The following is an 8,126-nucleotide window of genomic DNA, read 5'->3' on the forward strand; positions in this document are numbered from 1 at the left end:
CAGCAGATCTATATTATCAATTGATTTTCAAAGAATAAAATGCATTGTAATTCAGCCAATGGTGAAACTAAATTTTACACCATTTGTTTGAACACTGATGACTCAGACTTTATCCAGGATCATACTATCCTGTGGAAGAACTAACCACAGGAGCCTTTTCTCCATCTTTCTTTCTCTTCCCCCTTTCAGCATTGGGGATTAAACCCAGGACCTTGTGCATGCCAGGTATGTGCTCCGTCACTAGGCTATGGCCCTTTATGTGTTTTTATTTTGAGATGAGGGTTACTAAAGCATCCATGTTGGTCTTTTTTTTTTTTACTTTTATTTGCACTTATTTTATGCTAAATTTATTATTCCCGTGCCATCAGCGTTTGTTTCTTCAATTTCTTCTGAGATACGTTTTTCTTCTGTGCCACCTCCTCTTCTGGCTTTGGAATAATTTGTTCCTTTTCAGTGAGGATCATCTCAGTGTGGCAGGGGGAGCTCATGGATGGGTTAATCCGGCCATGAGCTCCATAAGTTCAATGGTGCATCTTAGGTGCCTTGTTCCCCTGGATATGTTTAATGACTAGAGAATCTACATCTAAACCCTTAAGTGCAGCATTACTTTCTGCATTTTTAAGCGTGTGCTGCAAAAATTCAGCATTCTTTTTTGGCCACCGACCTTGAGTCCAGCCCCACTGTTTGGCCTGGGCGCACCCCCTGACTCCACCATTATACGGCTGGAACGGCACACACTGCTTCTTTAAAGGGACATCTTTCAGATACTTGGTGGCTTTTCGGATTTGCATACCCTTGATGGCCTGGGCAGTTTCCCGGGTGTTCTTAAAGTGAACACAAAGATTTGAACCTCTTGATTTGCATGATTTCGTAGGGTTTTCTGGGTCAAGAGAGTAGCAAACCACCTCCACGGATCACCTCTGGCTGCTTTCAGGAAGAGGCCCATGTTGGTCTTGACCTTGATCTGCAGTCCAGACAGCTCATGCTTCAGCCAGTAGTTGAATCTACAGGCCTGAACCACTAGGTCTCCTGGCTGACAAGGGCCTTTTTTAAAAACACTGTTCCATCTCTCTCTATCTCTCTCTTTTTCTCTCTCTCTCATCTATCCATCTAGCTATCTCCATCTATATTTATCTTCTATCTATCCATCTATCTGTATCACCTAATTATTTAACATCTATCTATATATATATTTTCCATATCTATCTATCTATCACCTCTCTATGTATCTATCTGTTTATCTATCTATCTCTCTATCATCTATTGATCATCTATCTGCCTGGTGTGCAGGGGTAGATGTGGATAGCCCATGCCACAGTGCTTATGGAAGACTGAGTTCTCCCTTCTCATTCTGTGGGTCCCAGAGATGAAGCTAAGGTGGTCAGGCTTGGTAGCAGATGCCTTTACCCACTGGCTCATCTTGGTGGCAAGAGACATTTTCTTTATATTTCTGCCCTTCAATACCATTGGTAGTAAACTCAGGCATTATTGGTTGTGAATTTAATGTTCTATTAGCACTGAAAGCTGAAAAACATTTCATTGTGATCACTGTTAGGAGCCTGAAGAAGCATTTCTCTTTTTTTAGAATTTTATTTTATTTTATTAATTACACTTTATTCACTTTGTTTCCCCCCATAAGCCCCTCCCTCCTCCCCTCCCAGCCCCACCCTCCCTCCCCCTTCTCCGCTCATGCCCCTCCCCAAGTCAACTGATAGGGGAGGTCCTCCTCCCCTTCCTTCTGATCTTAGTCTATCAGATCACATCAGGAGTGGCTGCATTGTCATCTTCTGTGGCCTGGTAAGGCTGCTCCCCACTCAGGGGGAGGTGATCAAAGAGCAGGCCAATCAGTTCATGTCAGAGGCAGTCCCTCTTCCCATTACTATGTAACCCAGTTGGACACTAAACTGCCATGGGCTACATCTGTGCAGGGGTTCTAGGTTATCTCCATGCCTGGTACTTGGTTGGAGTATGAGTCTCTGGGAAGACCCCTGTGTTCAAATTTTCTGGTTCTGTTGCTCTCCTTGTGGGGTTCCTGTCCTCTCCAGATCTTACTATTTCCCACTTCTTACATAAGATTTCATGCACTCTGCCCAACAGTTGGCCATAAGTCTCAGAGTCTGCTTTGATAGTCTGCAGGGCAGAGCCTTTCAGAGGCTCTCTGTGGCAGGTTCCTAGGTTGTTCCTGTTGTCTTCTTCTGATATCCATCCTCTTTGCCTTTCAGGATGGGGATTGAGCATTTTAGTCAGGCTCCTCTCTCTTGATTAGTTTCTTTAGATGTACAGATTTTAGTAGGTTTATCCTATGTTATATGTCTATATGAGTGAGTATATACCGTGTGTGTCTTTCTGCTTCTGGGACAGCTCACTCAGGATGAAGCAAAGGACACTGTTATCAAAACAAAACGATTGCCTACAGATTGGGAAAGAATCTTCACTAACCCTTTATCTGACAGAGGGCTAATATCTAGTATATATAAAGAATTAAAGAAGCTGAAAAGCAGCAAACCAAGTAATCCAATTAAAAAATGGGGAACAGAGCTAAAGAGAGAACTCTCTGTAGAGGAATATCGAATGGCAGAGAAATACTTAAAGAAATGCTCAATGTCATTAGCCATTAGGGAAATGCAAATCAAAAAGACCCTGAGATTTCACCTTACACCCATCAGAATGGCCAAGATGAAAAACTCAAGTGACAACAAATGCTGGAGGGTTGTGTAGAAAGGGGAACCCTTCTCCACTGCTGGTGGGAATGTAAACTTGTACAAGCACTCTGGAAATCAATCTGGTGCTTTCTCAGACAACTAGAAATAGCACTTCCTCAGGATCCAGCCATACCATTCCTAGGCATATATCCAAAAGAGGCTCAAGTACATAATAAGGACATTTGTTCAACCATGTTTATAGCAGCTTTATTTGTAATAGCCAGAAGCTGGAAACAGCCCAGATACCCCTCAACTGAAGAATTGATGCAGAAACTGTGGTACATCTACACAATGGAGTATTATTCTGTAATGAAAAATAAGGAAATCATGAAATTTGCAGGTAAATAGTGGGACCTGGAAAGAAAAAGCATTTCTTTTTGTTTTATGTGTGTGGATGTTTTTTCTACATGTACGTCTGTGAATTGTGTTCATGCGTGGTGCTCGAGGAGGACAAAAAGAATGCCTCACGAGGATTGGAGTTAGATTGTGAGCTGCCAAGTGGGTGTTGGGAATTGAACCCTGTCTTCTCAACGTTTTCTTCACAGCCAGTATTCTTCATAGAGTGACCAGTCTCTCCAGTCCCATTGTAATGAAGTTAAACCGCCATTAGCTTTCCTTTTTCTTTTCTTTTTTTTTAAGATTTATTTTTACTATCTTATACATATGAGTGTTCTACCTGCAGGTAAGTGTGTGCACCACATTTGTGCTTGGTTCTCGAGCAGGTGCTGAGCCGCCACGTGGGTGCTGGGAATCGAACCCAAGTCCTTGTGCTCTTAACTACTTGAGCCAACTCTCCAGCCCAACTTTTCTTTTTTATGTAGACTCGACTGAGTCTATGTTAAACTTCTCTCCCCCTCATCGCCTGCAGAGGATTTAAGTACTAAGGCTGAGCAAAGGAACAGGAGTGTTAGTCTTCGGCAACATCTTAATTTGAAATGTAGCCTGCAAGCACACACATTAACAGTGAGGGCTCTTTTGGAAATTCTGTGCCATCCCCTACACAATTACAGCATCCCAACACAGGCCAAGGCCCAGCTATAGCCCAGGAAGCGCTCTCTTCACCTGACTGGTGTTTATAAGAACAATGCTCAAGGCATCCAGAAGCACAAGCGGAAATGACAAAAGCATTTCTACTAATTGCAGTAAACAGTTCAGGAAACATAAAGCAAGCAAACTGCGTGTGTTCCCGCTAAATGAGTCTCTGCACAATTATTCCTCCTAAAGCACAGTTTACAACTGCGCAGTCACTGACGGTTTAGTTACTCAGTGTTAGGCTGAAAATTTAGAGGCATGAAATTGCAGTCTCTCCAGAAATGTCAGATGAGAAACAGTAGAATATGCAGCATGCGTTAGAGACAGGAAGTGCTAGATAATACGCCAGGCAAAAGTCTGTGGTTTTCTGTTACCTCCTGTGTAGAGCTGACTGTTCCTGGATATGCTATTTTAGGTAGAAATAAAAATTTAAAATCAAACAGATAGCTCCTCATTTACATTTTGGTGCCAGGTTCTGTGCTCACTAGGAATACTCTGTGCTCCAGCACATCTCCTGGACTTCTCCATTCAAAAGTCCTCATCTCTGGCTGGAGTGATGCCTCGAAGATTAGGAGTGCTGGCTGCTCTTGCAGAGGACCAAATTCAGGTCCCAGCACCCATGTCAGGTGGGTCACAACTGCCTGTAACCCCAGCTCCAGGACATCTGATGTGCACACACCCACACAAAGACATACAGAGATTTTTTTTTTCTTTTTTAAGTCAGCGTTGTTCTTTCCTTTTGGTTAGTATTAAGTCTATTGTTATCTTGAGCTTAACATAAAAAAAAGAAAGAAAGATAGAGGAGGGGCTAGAGAGATGACTCAGTGGTTAAGAGTCTGACTGCTCTTGTAGAAAATCTGGGTTCAGTTCCCAGCCCCCCCCCAGGATGACTCCCAACCTCTGTTACTCCAGTTCCAGGGGACCCAGCACCTATTCTGACCTCTGAAGGCTTCTGAATATCTACAGCGCACATACATGCCCTCAGGCACACATATACACACGTGCACATGAAATGAAACAAATACTAAAAATAATGCCAGCGAAAGCTTTATTATTGAATTTGTTTATTTAATTATTTACTTACTTTTTTATTTAACATTTTGAGACAGCTCTGGCTGTTCTAGAATGCACTGTGTGGACCAGAATGGCTATATAGTGAACTCACAGAGATCCACCTGCCTCTGCTTCATCAGTGCTGGGATTAAAAGTGTGTGCTGCTATGCCCAGCCTATCAGTGAATATTTTAAGGCAGAAAGATGGTCATTTGCCTTAAAAATACCTCCACTTCTGAAGTTTACGTGTAACAGATAATGTTACTCATATTTAGGATCGTTCGTGGGGATCGTAACCATCTGTGATTACCAGGCTTACTAAGAAATCGAGAGTACAGTATGGTGGCCTGAAGCTTCAGTTATCGGAGAAGCTGAGCTGGGGGAATAGTTCCAAGCCAGCCTGGATAACAGAGCAGGACCCTGACACAGGAAAAGAAAACATGAAATAGCCGAGAAATAAATGTCATTTTTAAAGGTTGTGGGATTTTTTTTTTTTTTTTGGAGAGATAGTTAAATAACAATCTACATCTTTTATTATTCAGATGATATTTCAAAAAGTTCTAGGAGAAAAATAAGTTATTTAGAAAATCAACCATTTAGGGCTGGAGAGATGGCTTAGTTGTTGGGTGCTCACTGATCTCACAGAGGACCCGAGTTTGGTCCCAAGCACACACAACTGCCCATTACTCCAGCTGCAGGGGATCAGATCCCCTGTTCTGGACTCCTCGGACACTGCTCTACACACCCACACACCCACAGATAGACACACACCTACGTATAATTAAATACTACATCTTTCAGAAAAAGAAAACCAACCACTTGAAGTAAACTTAGAGGTTTTTTTTTTTTTTTTTTTTGAGTGACTAAGTCAATTTTATTTTGAGAGTAATGGTGTATAAAATAATTTAATAAGCACACATGCCTTCTCACATAGTAGAACTTCTGATTTCGAAGCTTGAAAGCATGGTCTCTTTACTGAGTGGATTCAGCACTTCCTGCTGAGATCGTTTCATTGTTAATTGAGCCATCTTACAGTAAGACATGCAGATTAAAGAACATAATTTACCACTCTGTCTTTCAGCTCATGGCTAATTTTAGGGCTATACATATTATTATTTTTTTCAACAGTGTTCAGATGATCAAAGTTCCAGCTGTTGCTCAAGGTTTCTCTGGGGACTTGAGTGATTTAAAATAATGTGCCTAAAATACCAGTTTCCCCACTTCATTTGCCTCAGTGAAGATACTCAAGGCAGAATCTACATTTATCTGGGGGGGGGGAGTTGATGATTTTATATGCCTTTTTAGCTGTGACTAACAGTTATATTTTCAGTAAGATGATGAGAAAAAATATTGTTCGGGTTCACCATTAAGTTTTAAGAAAACTTAAAATTAACATCATGTTCTCTCCCTGTGAAAACAAACTTTCTCGATTTCACCGAGAGGCTCTGACAGCTGACAACTTAACAAGGGTTTGAAGAATGCTCTGACCGCTGGTCCTTTTGAGAAGTTTGTAAGCTTTGCATGTAAATGCAAACACAAATTTTTAAGCCTTTTGATCTTGGAGATTTGATGGAATTCCAAATCTTCAGAGCAAATTCAAGGAGTCTGAGCTCCAACAAGCACACACATGAAAGCACGACAAGTTAACAGTAAACACGTGATTCTGGTGCGAAACAGAATGCTGCGGGTTCGTGTTTTGCGATGAATTCCTAGTCTGAGTCACTGGAAAAGATAGCGTTGGTGAGCTGGGCGGGAGGAAAGAGGTGGTGGGAGTCTTTTGGCCACATTCACATTCATATTCATTTATATGCAAACTGAAAGGACACAGTTCACCCAAGGGCTTCATTTACTATAAGCCTTTCTCTCTTTCTTTTTCTTTTTCTTTCTTTTGACATGGTCTAAGAAGAGTGAAATTCAATTCTAGTCAGACCTGGGTCACCAGGAAGTTGATATCCCAAAGGCCTTTTTGTTCTCCTTGTGTCAAGATCTGAGTGAGCTGCTGGAGCCCAGGAAGTCTCTTGCTAAGCAAGACAATGCCCAGGGCCTGTGGAGTCGCCGAGAAACTCCACCCAGGCACTGTCATTCTGAGAGGTCCTCCATGCATTTCCTCTCCCATTTGGTAACGTAGAAGAAGCTGACCTGGTCATCCCAGGTTCAAGTGTCACTGATTGGCTGATGGTGGACAAGCCAGGGCGTGAAGCTAGTTGACACTTCACTCACCAAGCATCTTGGATTTATTACCCAAATCAATCTTGTACTCCTTTTCCGTGGCCTAGAGTTTAGCAACAGGAGCAAGCAGGGGCACGTCCTCTTGTTTGCATCTGGTGCTGACTATTGGAAAGAGAAAGGTCGTCTATAGCCTTATGCAGGCATCCCATAGTCTAGCACAAGTCCTGGAGAAGGCGAGCGGTTGTAGGGGTACTAGAATATCAGAAACGGAAGTGGAAGAGAAAGGACCACGAGCCTGGTCCTGTTCTCTCCTTCCTTTCTCCCTACCTTCCTTTTGAAAATTTTTCTTTTCTCTCTCTCTCTCTTTGTCATTAAGGAGTAAACTGGTGCTTTCTTTTCTTGCATGTTTCAAATGCTGATTTAAAAAAAAAAACAAAACAAGCAAACAACATTTGGCCACAGAAGTTTCTTCTTTGGAACATTTCCCCATGAACGTATACAAAGTACACAAATCTGAATATGTGAAGCTTGAGGAGTTACCTCAGCGAGAAGCATGGCAACAGGAAGCACATTTCTGTCTATGTGGTACACATCTCCTTGGGCTGCCTTCTGTAGGCCTCAGCGCCTTAACTGAAGGGAAGACTTGTCCCTTCAGTGGTGGGTTAAAAGTGACTAAAAACTCTCTAGCCCCACACTGTATGCTTGTAAAGTATTCTCAGTCTTTTCTTCTGTAGGCTACAATGACCTAGAAAATGTACTTAATAATAAGATCTGCTATCAGTCTGGACCCATGAGCAAAGACTATTGAGGCTTACATAAGAAGTGAGGAAAAAAATTGTGTGTGTGTGTGTGTGTGTGTGTGTGTGTAATGTCTTGAAATTGTTGGAGTTGCCATTGCTTAATCACATAGTAAAAGATGATTCATGTATTTATAAGAAATACACCATTTTTAAGGTGACTTTCCCAGTAATCTTAATTACTTATTCATCCACAAAGACTGATTTGATTGTGTATACTGTGTACACATAGTAGGTTCACTGTGACACACAGTAGGTTTATTGTGTGCTGAGTACTTGCTGAATCCTGGAAATACAATATTTTATTAGGCTTCCATTCTAATTAAAGAACGATGCAAGAGATGGGGGAAAGGCACAATTAAAATAATTATGCA

At 41.8% G+C, this 8,126-nt stretch overlaps 1 pseudogene; it reads right to left on the minus strand.

Annotated features, from left to right (window-relative positions):
• Nucleotides 1–350: 350 nt before the first annotated feature.
• LOC110546142 (large ribosomal subunit protein uL22-like) lies at nucleotides 351–6,869 on the minus strand (annotated as a pseudogene).
• Nucleotides 6,870–8,126: the final 1,257 nt, after the last annotated feature.

The sequence above is a fragment of the Meriones unguiculatus genome, chromosome 3 (genome assembly GCF_030254825.1).
Source record: "Meriones unguiculatus strain TT.TT164.6M chromosome 3, Bangor_MerUng_6.1, whole genome shotgun sequence".
NCBI classification, from domain to species: domain Eukaryota; kingdom Metazoa; phylum Chordata; class Mammalia; order Rodentia; family Muridae; genus Meriones; species Meriones unguiculatus.